We start from the raw sequence: 21,868 nt of genomic DNA on the forward strand, positions 1-21,868 counted from the left end.
TCATATTATGCTGTTTCTGCCTGAAACATGGCTTATTCCCTCACAACCCGACCCCTCGCGGGCCCAGAAGATGCTCACACACCCGACCCCTCACGGACCCAGAAGATGCTCACACACCCAACCCCTCACGGACCCAGAAGATGCTCACACACCCGACCCCTAACAGGCCCAGAAGATGCTCACACACCCGACCCCTCGCGGGCCCAGAAGATGCTCACACACCCGACCCCTCACGGACCCAGAAGATGCTCACACACCCGACCCCTAACAGGCCCAGAAGATGCTCACACACCCGACCCCTCGCGGGCCCAGAAGTCACTCACACACCCGACCCCTCACGGACCCAGAAGTCACTCACACACCCGACCCCTCGCGGGCCCAGAAGTCACTCACACACCCGACCCCTAACAGGCCCAGAAGTCACTCACACACCCGACCCCTCACGGACCTAGAAGTCACTCACACACCCGACCCCTCACGGACCCAGAAGATGCTCACACACCCGACCCCTAACAGGCCCAGAAGATGCTCACACACCCGACCCCTAACAGGCCCAGAAGTCACTCACACACCCGACCCCTAACAGGCCCAGAAGTCACTCACACACCCGACCCCTCACGGGCCCAGAAGATGCTCACACACCCGACCCCTCGCGGGCCCAGAAGATGCTCACACACCCGACCCCTAACAGGCCCAGAAGTCACTCACCCACCCGACCCCTAACAGGCCCAGAAGATGCTCACACACCCGACCCCACGCGGACCCAGAAGTCACTCACACACCCGACCCCTCACGGACCCAGAAGATGCTCACACACCCGACCCCTAACAGGCCCAGAAGATGCTCACACACCCGACCCCTAACAGGCCCAGAAGTCACTCACCCACCCGACCCCTCGCGGGCCCAGAAGATGCTCACACACCCGACCCCTCGCGGGCCCAGAAGTCACTCACACACCCGACCCCTAACAGGCCCAGAAGATGCTCACACACCCGACCCCACGCGGACCCAGAAGTCACTCACACACCCGACCCCTCACGGACCCAGAAGATGCTCACACACCCGACCCCTCGTAGACCCAGAAGTCACTCACACACCCGACCCCACGCGGACCCAGAAGTCACTCACACACCCGACCCCTCACGGACCCAGAAGATGCTCACACACCCGACCCCACGCGGACCCAGAAGTCACTCACACACCCGACCCCTCACGGACCCAGAAGATGCTCACACACCCGACCCCTCACGGACCCAGAAGATGCTCACACACCCGACCCCTCGCGGGCCCAGAAGATGCTCACACACCCGACCCCTCACGGACCCAGAAGATGCTCACACACCCGACCCCTCACGGACCCAGAAGATGCTCACACACCCGACCCCTAACAGGCCCAGAAGTCACTCACACACCCGACCCCTCGCGGGCCCAGAAGTCACTCACACACCCGACCCCTCGCGGGCCCAGAAGTCACTCACACACCCGACCCCTCGCGGGCCCAGAAGATGCTCACACACCCGACCCCTCGCGGGCCCAGAAGATGCTCACACACCCGACCCCTCGCGGGCCCAGAAGATGCTCACACACCCGACCCCTCGCGGGCCCAGAAGTCACTCACACACCCGACCCCTCACGGACCCAGAAGATGCTCACACACCCGACCCCTCACGGGCCCAGAAGTCACTCACACACCCGACCCCTCGCGGGCCCAGAAGTCACTCACACACCCGACCCCTAACAGGCCCAGAAGATGCTCACACACCCGACCCCTCGCGGGCCCAGAAGTCACTCACACACCCGACCTCTCGCTGACCCAGAAGATGCTCACACACCCGACCCCTAACAGGCCCAGAAGTCACTCACACACCCGACCCCTCGCGGGCCCAGAAGTCACTCACACACCCGACCTCTCGCTGACCTAGAAGATGCTCACACACCCGACCCCTAACAGGCCCAGAAGTCACTCACACACCCGACCCCTCGCGGGCCCAGAAGTCACTCACACACCCGACCTCTCGCTGACCCAGAAGATGCTCACACACCCGACCCCTCGCGGGCCCAGAAGTCACTCACACACCCGACCCCTCGCGGGCCCAGAAGATGCTCACACACCCGACCTCTCGCTGACCCAGAAGATGCTCACACACCCGACCCCTCGCGGGCCCAGAAGTCACTCACACACCCGACCCCTCACGGACCCAGAAGATGCTCACACACCCGACCTCTCGCTGACCCAGAAGATGCTCACACACCCGACCCCTAACAGGCCCAGAAGATGCTCACACACCCGACCCCACGCGGACTGTAAGATTCGCAAAATTCAACAGATTCCCCAAAACCAAGAAGATTACCCTAAAGAAGGTATTTTTTGGACTGTTAATAAACCATGTCAGAATGGTATAAGAATATTGGGCCAAAGAAGATTTGGCGGGCAGATAAGCAAGGCCTCAAACGGTATAATTGGGGCCTGCTTTTTCAGTTAAAACATTCAATCAACGGAAGGAGAATGGAAGGAAAGAAAGAGGAATCGGTTTGTTCGGTCAAGGAGTTCGGTTCGGAGAAGGAGCACAAAAGCACCCGAGCCAGGAGAAGACATCACCGAGCACCTTGTGACAACCAAGGGCCCCAAGAAACAAACAACCAAATTATTACCAGCAATTAGGTAATATTGGGCCACCGTGACCGAGAAGAAACCAACCTGGAAGAAAACGAAGATTCGCAAGTTTGTTTCCACTCTACAAACTATTCTGACTTACCCCTGGGTAAGATTTTGATGAAAAGACTCTAGACCCTATTTCTGACCAAAAGAAATTGGGTACTTACCCGATAGAGCCAATACGCACCCGACCGCATCAGCGGACACGCGGAGACTGAGAAAGCAGCGCAGGTGAAGTCTTCTACTGCGTCCGGGGTACGGCAGGCCCCAACCGCCACACCTAGAGAGCCCCAAAATCGCGAACCTCTACAACTGTCAAGGAAGTCATTTGATGAGCATTATCCCTGGTCCTCTGGAGTCCAACTTAGTTAGTGTAGTGGGATTGGGAGGGGTGAAGTATTCTGTCTATTGTTATTCTCCCTCGTATATTCCGAAGTGTTCCCCCTTTTAGAGTGATAAGATTGCTGTGTTGTGTATATTTTCTTGTCTCAAATAAAATCCAAGTTCTTTTCACCAACTCAGTTGTCTGTTGCAATTTCATTACAACCCCCAAATAAGTCCAAGGTCTAGAACCAAGGGAGTGGGAGCGATTCGAACCACTCAGGAGTCAGAGGCAAAGCTGACCACACACACCACCCCCTACAGATAATGGCGACCGTGGCAGGAGCTTGGCAAAAGGGATGTGATGCAGTAGACACTGTTTTTGAGGACAGAATGAAGATGGAAGAGAGGATTTCCTCTTATGTGTTTGAGAAAGTGAATATCACCAAGAAATGGGTGCTCAGTCTATTGCACGCTGAGCATCCCATGGACGCTGCAGCCAAATGGACTGAGAGCAAGGATCATAAAAAGTCTGTGGAGAAAGCCATCTGGTTGGTCTGCTCCCTGCGACAGATCCAGCTTTTAGACAAGCGCATTGAGGCACTAACAGAAGAGCTGCGAGAATCAGCTCAGCTGTCTCAAGCAAGGGCTCTAGCAGGGGAAGGATTATTGGAGGAATTAAACACCCAAAATCAGGAAAGACTACAGATAGTAGAGAAACATAGGAACAAACAGGAATACTTTCGGTGTCAGGTCACCGAAGCCAAAAGTAATGAACTAGTGTTACGAGAAGAGAACCCCCGCCTTACAAGACAAATAAAAGAACAGGAAGAGAGGTTAAGAGACGTACAGGCAGCTTATAAGGTAGCAAGCACGAGGGGTTTTGAAGCGGGAGATCACGGCCCCTGCCAAAAGCAGATCGACAGTTTAAACCTTGCTCTGTCCAGGGCAAAGGGCATGGTATGCCTAGTGAGCCCGGGTGCAGCCCGGGTGGGCCTGGAAGTAGAAGGGGAAACTGGTCAGATGTCACCTGTGGCGCCGGGGAACAACCCGGTTGGGCAGCAGGAAGGACAGGCAATCTGTAGGGAGGGCAGGGAAGAGAGCGCACCACCACCACCTGTGGCACCGGGTTTTGACTCGGTTTGGCAGCAGGCAGCAGAGGGCAAGCCAATGCAGGAAAGGTCGGAGCTGAGGCCGATGTGCCCGGCTCGGCAGCAAAAGTTTGGCCCGCCCGGCGGTGGTGGGGGTCAGGGACCCCTTGAAAGCCAATTCGTGATTCCCCACGGTACCCAACAGCTTAGGGCTATGGTAAACCACCTGAACAAACTCACCCACAAGGGAGACCCCTCAGTCCACTTCATGGAAGTGGAACAGGCAGCAGGCATCAACGAGTGCAATGACTCCGAAATGGCCAAAATGCTCCTTTTCTCCCTGGATGGCAAGCTGTACCAGTCCCTCTCTGCGGAGAGTAAAAAAGGGCAGGGTGGATACGCTGTTATCCGGGAGGAAGTTCTGGAGGCCACGGGTGTGAACGATGGTAATCCTTTCTCCCGGGTGGAGAAGACTACACAATGAGCAGGGAAGACCCCACAGGCTTTCGCAGACAGGCTGTGGCCTGTGTATAAGAGTGCCTGTAATGGGGATCTCGACCAGACTAACCTGAACCAGAATGAGCTGGCCCACTGGCTCCAAAGCCTGGTGGCAAACAGCTTGCCGCAGATCAGAGCTAAGGCTGAACTTTGGTTTGACCCGAAAGACCCCCGGGTCACCGAGGAGACAGTGGTCAGACAACTGACCCTGGCTTACCGGAACGGTAGAGGGACAGAAGAGCACCCACCAAAAGGAGAAGTATATGAAATATAACCTAGCCAGAGTAAGAAAGAGTGGCACCAGGAAGGGGGTAACCCTTCCGATATGAAGCGTAACTGCTTTGGGTGCGGGAAGAATGGGCATTGGAGAAGGGACTGTAGGAATCCATGGAAGGATAACATAGGAAAGAACTCCCCAGCTCCTGCTCCAAAAACAGAAACACCGACCTCTCCCCCCACGCTTGATTCAATAGCAGCTGTGATCCGAGTTTTATTAACTGGCCCAGGGAAGGTAGCCACCGCCACTGGTGCTTTAACCCCATCTGCCCCATACAACCCAGACCTATGACTAGAACCAGCGCAGCCTGTCGACTTGTGTCCCCTTGAATACGATGAGGGGGGTAGGCCCTGTGTTAAGATGGGGGTGGAGACGGTGCAGGGGAGATATTTGGTGGACACTGGAGCTTCCAGCACGGTGGTCCATTCGGAAGACCCGACCAATTCACCCAGGTCTAACAAGGTCCCATTTAGCCTAATGGGATTCACAGGGAACGAGCAGGCTGGGGAAATGGCCAAACCTTTGGCCATAGATTTAGGATCCCTCCATACCAAGTGGGAGGGTAACCAAAAGACTGATGAGGTGGCCAAGCAGGGGGCCAGGGAAGGAGAGTTCTGGGATCCCTGTAGAGCAGGTCCGGTAGCCGCAATCCGAGACAAGGGAGGCACACATGGGTTAGCTTTGGCCACGGACTTAAAGCAGGTCCAAGCCCAGGATTCCGTCCTTAAGGTTGTCCTGGTAAAGAGAGAGAATGGGGAGTCCATAGAAGACCCGTTCGGGGCAGTGGACGAGACTTTAAAACAGGTTCACTGGCAGGCTGCTAGTTACATTAACCAGTGTAAACTGTTTAAAACCGAGAAAGGGGGACGGCCAGCAGGGGTAAACCGTTTTAAAGATAGAGTTCATCAGCCTGCAGCTGTGGCAAACTCACAGACCGCACCGGTGGGGGCAGTGGCTTGTGTTATTGGAGGGGCCCTCCCACCAATTATTTGGGACACGCCCCCAGTAACCGGAGCCCTAAGGAGGTCTCCTCGCATACCACAGCAAAAACTACCATGGTCACCTGTGTACCAGTTCAAACGGTCTAGCCCCGGGAGGGCCACAACCCAAAAAGGAATGCCCAAGGTAAGGGATCAGCCTAAAAATAGGGATCCCCAGCCAGCCGCCTCCAACGGTGAGGGACTCACAGGAGAGGTAGCGTTGGGCAGAGAGAGAGACAAGGATCCCCAGCCTGCGGCACCAGGCTGCGCGGAACCCACAGGACAGGACAGGGAGCCAACAGCCACACTGAAGGGGGTAGTGTGCTGCAGCACAGGAGGGCACACTCCCCGATTAACTGGGATTCAGGGAAACTCCCAGGTCTTTTAAGAAGGACTCTCCAGGTCCGGTTGCACAGGCCACCTTACGCCCAATCGTACAAGCTGCCCAGATTCTACAAAAGGCAGAGGCCTAACAGGGATTAGCCTGGCTGTCCGGAGATGGGCAGCGGATGTATATAGCTTTCTGGTAAATTTTAAAGTGTGTTTTACAGTTGGTAGTTTTAGGATTATTATTGTTTAATTTTAGTTTATGAAAGGTTTAAGTTTTCGAGACTCGATAACTGTGTCAAGCCAGAGAAACATCTCGGGACGTGGCTATTTGTTTATGTGTCCCTACAGAAAGGAAATCGGCATGGGAAAGTTTCTGCTCCTGCTCGCCCTGGTAGGGGTGAGCATCTGTGACTGAGGAGACGTAGAGAACTCCCACATCTATGGATGCTCGGGAGAGAGAGCACCGATCGTTACCGCAGGGGGTGGCGAACGGGGTGTGGAGGAGCTTGCTATCTACTTCCATGAGGGAAGGTGGCCAGGGTGGCTGGGGTCTAACTCCACTCAGTACTCCAGCCAGACTGGGTTCACGTATGGGGAGGCCTCCATCCCGTGCCCCAGGGTACAGGTCGTTGCTACAAGGGTCAGTGTCACTGAGGGGAAACGTGTGTGTTTGACATGCAAGGGATGGATTCCCCTGGATAGGTGGTGGTGGCTCAGAAAGCTGAGCAGAGACATAGGGGACCGTACGGTCGACTGGGAATGATTGAGGAACGGCACCCACCATACGATCACAGGGACCCGAGGGGGAGTGAGTGTGTGTTGGGATAAGTGGTGGAAGTCGGAACAGGGAGTTTACATTTGTATGTGGGGGTCAGAGAAAGTCTGCCCCGCAGGCATATCCATCATCTTCCACAGACAATGGCAAGATGCCGTGGAGGAGATGGAGTGGGATTCCAGCCTGCATGCGTGCGCGATCCCACACTCCCTGATCCCAGTCAATGCCACCGAACTCGTAACCCGCCCCCGGAAGCCCCTGCCCACGACCACGACATCACGGACTATAGTACAGAGGTGTCCTACCGCCACCAAGGGACCAGGGAATGGGTTAGTGTTAGTGCCAACTGACAAGTTACTGTACCAGGGGGTACACTATGCAGTGGCCTCAGTGATCCTGAACCTGACCGAGGTACACTTACCTGTGTGGTGCCCTAAGGAGACAGAATAGCTATACCAGGCCCTGCTGAAGGAAATGTTCAGAAAATTTTATGAATTCGACTTTGCCAATGTAGACAAAGCGAAACTGTACAGTTTACACCCTGAGCATAATATGGGCGCGGGGAGAAAAAGAAGGGGAACCTATTTTCACAACTTATAGTACAGGATCCTCAGTAATAAATAGCCTAGACGATATAGAGCTACAAACCCAGATAAATGGTTTAAAGACCCAATTAAGAAAAATCCTAACAGAGGAGAACACAGTGGTAGGCTCAGAGCTACATGAGGACCAAGCCATGATGGTCCATTTAAAAGAGATTATCGCTGAGCTGGAGAAACATGCCAAAACAGTGAATGCACTCATACGGGAAGACAGGAATGCTTCGGATCAAGCTGCACAGAATGAGGTGTGCGTGCTGTATGGGGCATGGTTGCTGGGCGAGGGCCGCAGCAACCTGGAGGATTTAAAACAGGGTTTAGTCCCCTCCTGGATTAGCAACAAGCACCTCGCATCTATCCACGCGTTTAGTAATTTGCTGAGCCTGTGTCAGCTTCGTCTAGCCTCTGAAGCCTACCCTGTCCCAGTAGATTGTGGACGTTCCAACCATACTATCATGGGGATAGTAGTGAGGATGCCGGTCATGGGTGGGACAGCCCGACCCGCACTGGTATACAGGGTGGAGAACATTGGAGTCATTCAAGGGGGTGCACACGTCCATTTCGCAGAGGTCCCACCTTATGTCATAAAGTGGGAGCAAGCTATGACAGGTACAGACCTCTCCGGCTGCCGGAGACGGCTGTGTCCCCAGCACTTGAACGCCTATTCAAGACCACAGTGCTGGTTTAAAGCTGCTGGCGCACAACCTGTGAACTGTACCATGGAGGTAATGGCACAAGGCCATGTTCCCCCACAGGTAGCATTCATAGGAGGTGGGACATATTGTGTCACCACAAGTGCGCCCCACTACCAGCATGGACAGCACATTTGGTGTCCGGTGAGTGACAGCAGTTTCTGCTTTAAACCCGAGGCAGAAGTTCAAGTGGCCCAGGAACGGATTGTCCCCATTCCTGAACCCTCCACTGTTCACCTCACTGTCATGGAAAACATCACCAACCTGCAAAATTACGTAACACATTTCGGCTATGAAATTCCCCCTCTACCCGAGCATCTTACTGCCCTATTAAAAGCAGTGGTCATATCACAGAAGCATTTCTATACATTAGAACAGAAGACAGTTGAGATAGGGGCCAAGATCTTGGATATTGTAGTTCCACCCTGGTGGGACATTTTTGAAAATATAGAGGTCCCTTCTTGGATCAGACTGGCTTCCCACATTTTAGTGGTCTGCCAGCTCGGTATAGTTTTCTATCTATTGTGCACAAAGTGCAAGGGGAGGGACAGGATGCTCCGATCTCAACATGAGGGAGCATGGGACAAACATAAAAATAAAGTCTACGACCAGGTATAAAACAAACCTTAACCATTATTAAAAATAAAGGTTGATGAGTCTATGTGTGATTATTTTCTTCCTATGTGTGTACAATATTTTTCCAAGTGGTGCAGAGGTGTTGGACCCCCTCCATGCATGGATGTGAATGTAACCGGATTTTCGTAACTTATATATATTTTGAACACTACACCAGAAAAGGGGAATGTATGTGTTTTTGGGTTTTAGATAGATAAAAAGGGGAAGGTTGGCTCTCGGAGATCGGAAATTTTGCTCACCAAGTATGATACTCTAGCGGATAGAGTATCACAGGAGGGAATGTAAGATTCGCAAAATTCAACAGATTCCCCAAAACCAAGAAGATTACCCTAAAGAAGGGATTTTTTGGACTGTTAATAAACCATGTCAGAATGGTATAAGAATATTGGGCCAGAGAAGATTTGGCGGGCAGATAAGCAAGGCCTCAATTCAATTCAATTCAATTCAATTTTATTTGTCATATATGCAGCAAACGTGTGTACTGCACAATGAAATGTTGATTTTTACAAGTCCTCCCAACATTGGAATAAATATAGCATAGCAACGATAAAAATACTAATAGAAATACAGAAATAATAAATAAAACAACAGTAATAAATAATAATAAATTATTCGTTCATGAGTCTTATGGCCTGGGGGTAGAAGCTGTTTCGAAACCTGCTGGTACGAGACCGTATGCTTCGATATCTCTTACCGGACGGGAGCAGGGCGAAGAGGTTGTGGCTGGGGTGGCTCGCGTCTTTGATGATTCTCAGGGCCTTCCCCCGGCACCTCTCGGGGTAGATATCCTGCACAGTAGGTAATTTAATACCTATAGTATGTTGTGCAGCTTTCACCACCATCTGTAGAGCCTTGCAGTCTATGGTGGTGCAGTTGCCATACCAGGTAGTGATGCAGCTGGACATGATACTCTCGATGGTGCACCGGTAGAAGTTGGTGAGAATCTGGGGGGCCATTCCCAAACCTCAAATGGTATAATTGGGGCCTGCTTTTTCAGTTAAAACATTCAATCAACGGAAGGAGAACGGAAGGAAAGAAAGAGGAATCGGTTTGTTCGGTCAAGGAGATCGATTCGGAGAAGGAGCACAAAAGCATCCAAGCCAGGAGATGACATCACCGAACGCCTCGCGGCAACCAAGGGCCCCAAGAAACAAACAACCAAAATATTACCAGCAACTAGGTAATATTGGGCCACAGCGACTGACAAGAAACCAACCTGGAAGAAACCGAAGATTCGCAAGTTTGTTTCCACTCTACAAACTATTCTGACTTATCCCTGGGTAAGATTTTGATGAAAAGACTCTAGACCCTATTTCTGACCAAAAGAAATTGGGTACTTACCCGATAGAGCCAATACGCACCCGACCGCATCAGCGGACACGCGGAGACTGAAAAAGCAGCGCAGGTGAAATCTTCTACCGCGTCCGGGGTACGGCAGGCCCCAACCGCCACACCTAGAGAACCCTGAAATCACGAACCTCTACAACTGTCAAGGAAGTCATTTGGTGAGCATTATCCCTGGTCCTCTGGAGTCCAACTTAGTTAGTGTAGTGATTGGGAGGGGTGAAGTATTCTGTATATTGTTATTCTCCCTCATATATTCCGAAGTGTTCCCCCTTTTAGAGTGATAAGATTGTTGTGTTGTGTATATTTTATTGTCTCAAATAAAATCCAAGTTCTTTTCACCAACTCAGTTGTCTGTTGCAATTTCATTACAACCCCCAAATAAGTCCACGGTCTAGAACCAAGGGAGTGGGAGCGATTCGAACCACTCAGGAGTCAGAGGCAAAGCTGACCACACACACCACCCCCTACAGGACCCAGAAGATGCTCGTACACCCAGCCCCTCGCAGACCCAGAAGATGCTCACACACCCAACCCCTCGTGGACCCAGAAGAAGCTCACACACTCGACCCCTCGCGGACCCAGAAGAAGATCACACACCCGACCCCACACAGACACAGAAGATGCTCACACACCCGACCCCTCGCAGACCCAGAAGATGCTCACACACCCGACCCCTCGCAGACCCAGACGATGCTCACACACCTGACCCCAAACGGACCCAGAAGATGCTCACACACGTGACCCCACACAGACCCAGAAGATGCACACGCACCCAACCCCTCGCTGACCCAGAAGATGCTCACACACCCGACCCCATGCGGACCCAGAAGATGCTCACACACCCGACCCCTCGCAGACAAAGAAGATGCTCACACACCCGACCCCTCGCAGACCCAGAAGATGCTCACACACCCGACCCCACACAGACCCAGAAGATGCTCACACATTGACCCCATGCGGACCCAGAAGATGCTCACACACCCGACCCCACGTGGACCCAGAAGATGCTCACACACCCGACCCCTCGCAGACCCAGAAGATGCTCACACACTCGACCCCACACAGACCCAGAAGATGCTCACACACCCGACCCCTCGTGGACCCAGAAGATGCTCACACACCCGACCCCTCGTGGACCCAGAAGATGCTCACACCCGACCCCTCACAGACCCAGAAGATGCTCACACACCCGGCCCCACGTGGACCAGAAGATGCTCACACACCCGACCCCACACAGACCCAGAAGATGCTCAAACACCCGACCCCACGCGGACACAGAAGTTGGTCACACACCCGACCTCACACAGACCCAGAAGATGCTCACACACCCGACCCCATGCGGACCCAGAAAATGCTCACACACCCAACCCCACAATGATCCAGAAGATGCTCACACACTGACCCCACAGGGACCCAGAAGATGCTCACACACCGACCCCCTGTGGTACGATTGTCCCTCGTCTGAGGGTATCATTAGGAACAGGTTCCACTGTACAGGTACTGTACTTGGCACATCAGTTTTCTTGTTATATCTGCTTCCAAATGTAAGTTCTTAGCATTGTTGGAGCTGATTAGGTGCTGGTCATAATCTCAGCTGGTTCTTCAAGATTGTTGGGAACATTTTTACAATGTATACAATGACCATTTTGAAAATAAGGACACCTGCAAAAAAAAGGACAGCTGATGCCAGTCCCTTAGGTGTCTGTAATTTTACAGGTTTCACTGTACTAACTTATCAATGTATGGATACTTTGGGCTGGATTTTCATTTAGCAGTCAGGAAGGAGGCGGGACTACAACTTTCAAGATTCGGCCAATCCACGCGATTTTCCCTTGATTGACCTTGTTGAGCCCGCCCAGCAGGCTCAGCAGGCCAATTAAGGGCCGCCCGGCAACAGGTGACGTCACAGACTGAAATTTCATCTGTCTAACTGAGTCCTTCTACGCAGACTCAGTTAGAAATCTCACCGGCAATGAAAGCTGAAGGCTGTCACTTTTGACAGATCGCAGCCATTTTGCTTTCAGTGCCGGCTGAGTGATGGACTCCCGAAACCTAGAGGAAGAAAGGCTGTAAAGGTAAATACAGGTAATTTAAACTTCTTTACACACTTTAGACACACCAAACATTACCTTTGCACTCATGCACCCATCACTCACCTGAACACCGACATCTCGACCCCTCCAAGTCCTTCAACCCGATGGCCCACCTACTCTAACCTGGCGTGGTTTGGCGCCGTCGGGAATCCCTCACGACACCCCTCAAAATAGGGATTAGGCTAAAAACTGCCTGTTAACTACCTGTTAACAGGCAGTTAATTGGCACTAATCCCTTCCCGCCTTGGGTCGGCGGGTCCCAGTGCGGGGCGGGTACCCGCCTCCTTTGAAACTTACGTGGAGGCGGGTTTTGGGCGGGATGGTGTCGGGACCCCCGAATTTGGGATTTTAGCCCCCCGCACACCTAAAAGCCCACCTCACGGCACACTGAAAATCAAGGCCTTTCTCTTTTAAACAATCTTTTGCTTCGATGGGCTCATTTCCATTCCATTTGAAGCAGATTGTCTGGAAATTTACCCGCGATCCAGGTGGGATTAATGAACTTTATGGCTAGGAATTTGCTTTCCCTGGCACCTGAGGAACACTTATTTCACAGATGCTATGGAAAGAAAAAGGGGCAGTTGGATTTCAGCCCTCTTTATGCTGTCCTGGGATTTCCTCAGCTTCCCACACAGGTGCCCCTGGGCCTGTGCCTAGAACAGGCGCAGGGCCACTGCAGTCATGGTAATGAAGTGGCAGGGCAGTTACACCCCAAATAGCCGGCAGTGGGCCTTGTTCCTGGGACCCCTCACATCAGAGGATCTGAGGGACCAGGCGTTAAGGAAAGGGAGGTTGCAAATGTAAATGGCACCTTTCTTTTGCAGGCTTTCCTTGCATCTCCAGGACTGAAGGCCTTCTGGCTGCTGTTGTTAAACAAAGTGTCATGATTCACCAAGGCCAGCAGCCAGTCCCACAACTGCAGGCCTCTCAGGCTTGTAGCTGTGGCCATTTCTTGGTACAAAGCCCTGCAAGGGGGTGGTCCAGTGCTGGGGCTGCGACTGGGCCATGCTAATGAGTTGCTGCACTATATTTGGGTACCTGGAGGCCTGGACAGGAGGGAGGAATGTATATTGGGGCCATATATCTTTTCTTCCGTCAAATTTGGCCAAACCAGCAATACAATTAATGCTTACATAACCTAACTGTAAATCAGTGTGTGTGAGACCAGGAAAGTAAGCCCATTCGAATCAAGTTATGTGTGGACCCTGCCAATTATAGCACTCCTGTCTGATGGAACAATACCGAATTTTACCCATTAAGTTTGGATTATCAGAAAGGCCGGGATCTACTTGATTTGTAGAAAACAATCAGGAGGTGATAGTGTTTTTGTAAATTAATTCCCTTCTTGTAGTTCATCAACAGGATCTTGCTGCAACACAATTTATCAAAGCAGGGACTGTTGATGACTCAATATTACTGTGCTGACACGGGCTCCTTCACCCAGGCACATAAATTCAATTCAATTCAATTCAATTTTATTTGTCGTATATGCAACAGACGTGTGTACTGCACAATGAAATGTTGATTTTTATGAGTCCTCCCAACATTGGAATAAATATAAAGGCTTATTAAACTTGCTAACCACAGGTATCAAAATACATGTCACAGTATTCATGTACAGTGTAGACACGTACAGTAGATGATACTTTGCCAATGTATCGGCATATGTTAGTGTTTCATCAGAGGGGAAGCATTAATTCGAGAATTTGGAGCCTGTTAAAAGTGCATTCAATACACAAATACGTTGCCTGGTTGAGGCCAGACTAACATGGGATAATCAAATTTATGCACAAATGTTCTGTGATGTTGGGCGGATGTAAAATGGGCGGCAGCGGATTGGCCGCCCGTTATATGCTCCGCTGGATTTTCTCGTCCATTGAGGTTAATGAAAAGGAAAGGGCGGGGTGTGAAACGGGTGTCTGACCTGAACCCAATTAAGACTCAAATAAAACACCAGCAAACACGAAGGAGGAAATACAGTATCAGTGCGTATCTAGATATAACAACAGAAATCATGCAGCAAATTAATTCACATTGTAGGTATCCATTAAAGAGAGACTTTAAAGTCACTTCCTTCTCATCTCTATTTTTCAATGACTAAGATTCACAATCTTGCTCTCAGAAAATTTCCTTGCACCCAACGTGTACTGGTATAGGATGTAATTTGTGCCTGTGTGTGTATATATTATATCTTATGTACATAATATGAATGCAGTGAATGCAAGACACTCTACCCCAATATATGTGTATTACAGTTCTGCACAGTGACACAAGGTGGCGGTACATTACAGCCAAACATTGGTCACCAGGAAATAACACACGAGAAAAATGAAAATAAGTGGTTAGTGAGAAGAGAAGGAATATACAGATGTCAGGGCTTGGATTTGTGCCTGTGATTCCCCAGAATTTGAGTTCTTTATCTGTGCTGTTTCACGGAATCATTCAGTGGAGACCAGCTGCTTCGCCACTGGAGGAAAGGGGAACGAGAGGGCAGCTACTGACCACATTCACAGCCCATCATCAGTGCAGTGAAACACTGGCACTGACCACTCACACACCCCCAGAGTGAGATAAACACTGGCACTGACCACTCACACACCAGAGTGAGATAAACACTGGCACTGACCACTCACACACCAGAGTGAGATAAACACTGGCACTGACCACTCACACACCCCAGAGTGAAATAAACACTGGTACTGACCACTCACACATCCCAGAGTGAGATAAACACTGGCACTGACCACTCACACACCCCAGAGTGAGATAAACACTGTCAATGACCACTCACACACCCCAGAGTGAAATAAACACTGGCAATGACCACTCACACACCCCAGAGTGAGATAAACACTGGCACTGACCACTAACAAACCCCAGAGTGAGATAAACACTGGCAATGACCACTCACACACCCCAGAGTGAAATAAACACTGGCACTGACCACTCACACACCCCAGAGTGAGATAAACACTGGCACTGACCACTCGCACACCCCAGAGTGAAAAAAACACTGGCACTGACCACTCACACACCCCAGAGTGAGATAAACACTGGCAATGACCACTCACACACCCCAGAGTGAGATAAACACTGGCACTGACCACTCACATGCCCCAGAGTGAGATAAACACTGGCACTGACCACTCACACACCCAAGAGTGAGATAAACACTGTCAATGACCACTCACACACCCCAGAGTGCAGTGAAACACTGGCATTGACCACTCATACACCCCAGAGTGAAATAAACACTGGCACTGACCACTCACACACACCAGAGTGAAATAAACACTGGCACTGACCACTCACACATCCCAGAGTGAAATAAACACTGACACTGACCACTTACACACCCCAGAGTGAAATAAACACTGACAATGACCACTCACACACCCCAGAGTGAAATAAACACTGACCACTCACACACCCCAGAGTGAAATAAACACTGACACTGACCATTCACACACAGAGTGAGATAAACACTGGCACTGACGACTCACACACCCCAGAGTGAAATAAACACTGGCACTGACCACTCACACATCCCAGAGTGAAATAAACACTGACACTGACCACTCACACACCCCAGAGTGAGATAAACACGGACACTGACCACTCACACACCTCAGAGTGAAATAAACACTGACAATGACCACTCACACAACCCAGAGTGAAATAAACACTGACACTGACCACTCACACACCCCAGAGTGCAGTGAAACACTGGCACTGACCACTCACACACACCAGAGTGAAATAAACACTGTCAATGACCATTCACACACAGAGTGAAATAAACACTGACACTGACCACTCACACGCCACAGAGTGAGATAAACACTGACACTGACCATTCACACACAGAGTGAAATAAACACTGACACTGACCACTCACACGCCACAGAGTGAGATAAACACTGGCACTGACCACTCACACACCCCAGAGTGCAGTGAAACACTGGCACTGACCACTCACACACCCCTGAGTGAGATAAACACTGGCACTGACCACTCACACACCCCAGAGTGAAATAAACACTGACATTGACCACTCACACACCCCAGAGTGAAATAAACACTGACACTGACCACTCACACACCCCAGAGTGAAATAAACATTGACACTGACGACTCACACACCCCAGAGTGAGATAAACACGGGCACTGACCACTCACACATCCCAGAGTGAGATAAACACTGACACTGACCACTCACACACCCCAGAGAGAAATAAACACTGACACTGACCACTCATACACCCCAGAGTGAGATAAACACTGTCAATGACCACTCACACACCCCAGAGTGAGATAAACACGGACACTGACCACTCACACACCCCAGAGTGAGATAAACACTGGCACTGACCACTCACACACCCCAGAGTGAGATAAACACTGACACTGACCACTCATACACCCCAGAGTGAGATAAACACTGTCAATGACCACTCACACACCCCAGAGTGAGATAAACACGGACACTGACCACTCACACACCCCAGAGTGAGATAAACACTGTCAATGACCACTCACACACCCCAGAGTGAGATAAACACGGACACTGATCACTCACACACCCCAGAGTGAAATAAACACTGACACTGACCACTCATACACCCCAGAGTGAGATAAACACTGACACTGCCCACTCACACACCCAGAGTGAGATAAACACTGGCACTGCCCACTCACATATAAATATATTCAAAAAGGAGTTGGATATATTTCTTAAGGCTAAAGGGATCAAGGGATATGGGGAGAAGGCAGGGACAGGGTACTGAATTTGGATGTTCAGCCATGATCTCATTGAATGGCGGAGCAGGCTCGAAGGGCCGAATGGCCTACTCCTGCTCCTATCTTCTATGTTTCTATGTATCTAAATACTGGCACTGACCACTCACACACCCCAGAGTGAAATAAACACTGGCACTGACTATTATGTCCATGTGTAATTGAGACACGGACTGCAGGAGTTGGTTATAACAGGTCTTTACTGAGTGGAGACAAACTGGAACTAACTATGCAAAGTTACTACACAGGCTTATATACAGGGGTGGTCACTACTGGTACTGCAGTATACAGGGGCTGCAGAATATAGTTCCTTCTGCAAAGTACATACCCTACAATTCCTCCCCTTTTAGCTAAACAGTACATAACATTCGATTAATAATTAAATAACATATTTACAATTACAGTTGTCATATACATTAGCTGAAGTTAAGCAATTATAAGTTCAGTCTTTGAGGAGGCTTCCTGATTCTGTCCGGATAACGCCTCTTTGGGGTATCAAGTTCTTCTGGCAGAGTTAATTCGGAATCAATGTCGTTGTTGGGTTCGTCTGCTTCCAATATTCCCGATTCTGAGGTAGATGCAATTGGTACTTCGGTTTCATCACCAGGTGTATCGGATCATGGTGTGGAATTGACGTTTTCCAGTGACTCTAGAATCTGGTCAGCATGGCGTCTTACAATGCTCTCTCCAACGTCCACGGTATACATTAGAGGTCCTTGCCGTGTACAGGTCATTCCTGGCTGCCATTTATCTGTGCGGTAGTCCTGGGCCAAAACTGGTTGACCTATCTTAAAACTCCTGGTCGGCCGTTCATTCATATTCTGAAACTGCCTGTTCTCCACATCTCTTCTGATGTTTGGCTTAACCAAATCCAAGCGACATCGTAGTCTTCGATTGAAGAACATCATGGCTGGAGTTTGGTTGGTAACCGCATGTGTCGCATTCCGGTAGGCAAACAAGAAGTTATCCACCTTGTGTTGTAGGGGTATGTCTTCATTACATATTGCCTTGATAGCCTTCTTGAATGTTTGAACAAACCTCTCAGCCAATCCATTGGTGGCTGGATGATATGGGGCGGATGTGTAATGCTTAACACCATTGTTCTTTAAGAACCTCCGGAACTCTTCAGACACAAACTGTGGTCCATTGTCGGAGCAAATCTGTTCAGGCAGCCCATTTCTGGCGAATATGGTTCGTAAGGCTGTGATAGTTTTTTCTGTGGTGGTTGAGGACATTTTTATTACCTCTGGCCACTTTGAATGTGCACCCACCGCAATTAAAAACATTGAATCCATAAATGGACCAGCAAAATCAATGTGCACCCTTTGCCATGGAGATGAGAGCCACTCCCATGGATGTAGAGGGGCTTGTGGTGGGGCGTTTTGGACCTTCTGGCATCCTGTACAGCTCTTGGTCATCTCTTCGATTTCTCTATCGATTCCCGGCCACCACACAAACGCTCTGGCTAAGTTCTTCATTTTTACCCCTCCCAGATGACCCTCATGAAGCTCATTGAGCACTCTATCCTTCAATTTGGGTGGAATTACCACTCTGGATCCACACATCAAGGTTCCTCTGCACACTGACAGCTGTTCTCTTCTCGGCGAGAATGCTGGCAACAGTGGTTCGCCATGTGCTGGCCATCCCTTCACCGTTAAATCATAGACCCAGGAGAGTGTCGGGTCATTTCGTGTTTCCTTTTCTATGTTTGCATTCATCACAGGTAGACTTTCGACTATGGTCGAGTGGAATATCTCCACTGGATCCACTGCAGGTGCTTCTTCCACCGTCGGCAACGGTAGGCGCGACAATCCATCAGCATTCCCATGCTGTTTAGTTCCTTTGTACTCAATGTCATATTGGTGTGCCCCTAGGAAAAGGGACCACCTCTGTAGCCGTTGTGCTGTCATTATCGGGACGCCCTTCTGAGGGTTGAAAATGGAGGCAAGAGGTTGATGATCAGTTAGTAGAGTAAATTTCTGACCGTGCAGGTAGTGATTGAACTTCTTCACCCCCCACACCAGGCTGAGGGCCTCTCTGTCAATCTGGGCGTAGCTACGCTTGGCTGAAGTTAACGAGCGTGACGCAAAAGCTATCGGCCTCTCTGAACCATCAAGGAATTTATGTGACAGTACCGCTCCAATGCCGTAGGGAGACGCATCGCACGCCAGTCTTATCGGTAGTGATGGGTTGTAGTGAGCCAATACTTCTCTTGAAGTGATTAGGTCTTTACTCTTCTGAAAGGCCCGCTTACATTCATTGCTCCATTTCCATGCTATTCCAGTTTGTAGTAGGGCGTTCAGTGGGTGCAGAATTGTGGACAAATTCGGCAAAAACTTATGGTAGTAATTCACCAATCCGAGGAATGACCTCAGTTGCGACACATTTTCAGGCACTGGAGCCTTAACTACCGCTTCAATTTTGTCAGGGGACTTATGTAACCCCTCTTCATCAATCATGTGGCCACAATACGATATCTATTTCTTAAAAAACTCGCACTTGGGGCGGTTGGCTCGTAGCCCATGTTCTCTTAGTCTAGTGAGCACCTGCTCTAGGTTGGCAAGGTGTTCACTGTCATCTTCACCTGTCACTAGGATGTCGTCCAAGTAACACTGAGTCCCCGGAATCCCTTGCAGGACTTGTTCCATCGCTCTTTGCTATTTCGCCGGAGCTGATGCTACTCCGAATACCAGTCGATTATACTGGTAAAGACCTTTGTGAGTGTTTATCGTGAGATACTTCCTAGAGGATTCTTCAACCTCCATCTGCAAATATGCTTGTGCTAGGTCAATTTTTGTAAAACGCTTCCCTCCAGATAGTGAGGCGAAAATATCTTCTATCCTTGGGAGAGGATATTGTACTGTGTGAAGGACTGGGTTCACCGTCACCTTGAAGTCCCCACAGATGCGAACCTTCCTTGGCTCCTCAGACTTATTGTTTAATGTTTTCTTTATGACAGGAATGATGGGTGTCGCCCACTCGCTCCAGTCTACCTTAGATAACACACCTGCATTCTTCAGATTCTCCAGCTCTGCCTCGGCGGCTGGGCGAATTGCATATGGTACCGGTCTTGCTTTGAAAAACTTGGGAATTGCATTCTCTTCTATTTTTATCGAGGCGGTTACGCCTTTAAGAGTTCCCAGTTCTTGTTGAAATACCTCATTAGCGTTAGCTAAGATTTTTGACAATCGTCCAGGTGTGACGTCGTCATTCTTTTTACCAGCCACCGTCAGTGCCTGAATGGAGTGCCAGTCTAAACTTATATTTCTGATCCATTCACGTCCCAATAACGGTGGTCCACCATCCTGCAGTATGTACAGATACAATTTCTGTATTTCCTTGCCATTGTATTCGACAGGCACCCTTATTTTTCCTCTGGCGTATACTTTTTGCCCCGTATACGTCTTCAAGACAATGGATGTCTCTTTCAAGGGTATATGTGAGAATAGCCGCTCGTAGTCTCATCGATTCATGACGGTCAGGGCTGATCCTGTATCCAATTCCATTTTGACTTGGGACCCTGCTATCGTGAGGGTGACCCAAATGGTTCGGTGATCCTCTTCTGCGATTACGTTGTGAAGTTTGAGACAGCTTAGTCTCTTGTTCCCGGATTCACTATTGCTCATCTGGTCTTCGGAACTACTGTCCGTCATCTTTTGTACTTTCCTGTACTTTTCCTTAGTAGCCTTTTTGTTGTCGTTAGTCTTCTTCCCAGACGTGCAAACTCGTGCAATGTGTCCCATCTTTCCGCATTGCCTGCATATTTTGCCCTTGGACCAGCAGTCCTTCTGGTCATGGGTTGTTCTGCCGCAGCGATAACATTTTTCAAATCCCCATGTCATTTCGTGGGTGCCGTATTCCTGTGGCTTTTGCTGTATTTCCGCAGCTCCCCTTGCTGCTGCTTCATATGATACTGCCACGCTGAAAGCATTATCTAGAGTCAGCTCTTCCTCTGAGAGTAACCTCTTCTGGGTTCCTTCACTCAGGAGTCCACGGACAAATTTGTCCCGTAGGGTATCTGCCAGTCCTGCTCCGAACTGGCAGTGCTTTGATAGCTTGCGTAGTTCCGTAAGGTAATCAGCATTGCTCTCATCTTTATGCTGATTTGTCCTGTGGAATTTAAATCTTTCTGCTATCAACAGCGGTGTAGGATTTAGGTGTTCCTGTAGGATATCAACAATTTTGTTAAAACTCTTCGCCATCGGTTTGGCTGGAGTAATCAGGTTCCGCAGTAGGCCGTACGTTCTTGTGCCCATTATGTTTAGTAGTACTGATGCCTTTTTCTAATCGGCTACTTCGTTTGCCTCGCAATATACTTCGACTCTTTCCACATACGTGGTCCAGTCTTCTATTGCATTATCAAAGGCAGTGATATTGCCAGTCTTCGGCATCTTGGAAATCTAAGATGGCGCCTCCCGTGCTTTGCCTTCTTCCCCCATTTAACAAAATGGCGCCTCCCGCGCTTTGCCTTCTTCCCAGATTTAACAAAATGGCGCCTCCTGCGCTTTCCGTCTTCTCCGCTGCTGCTAACGCTGTTGCTGGCGTTTTATGCCTTGATGGCGATGCCCTATGGTCTTCGCGCACTTCCCCCTGCGCTGTTGCTAACGCCGCTCTCCGCGGTTCCCGTGGCAAACGGCAGCTCCTCGCAGCTTTCTGCACTTCTAATTTCTTTTATTTCCCCATCGTCGGAGCAACCCTGCGGGACACTTTCCTCCCTCTTCTCGGGTCTGTACGCTGCCCGGCTTCGTAGCACCGGCCGCGCCCTGTGTGCTCCAC

The sequence above is a fragment of the Somniosus microcephalus genome, chromosome 13 (genome assembly GCF_052327205.1).
Source record: "Somniosus microcephalus isolate GS21.2 chromosome 13, FLI_Smic_1.0, whole genome shotgun sequence".
NCBI lineage: Eukaryota > Metazoa > Chordata > Chondrichthyes > Squaliformes > Somniosidae > Somniosus > Somniosus microcephalus.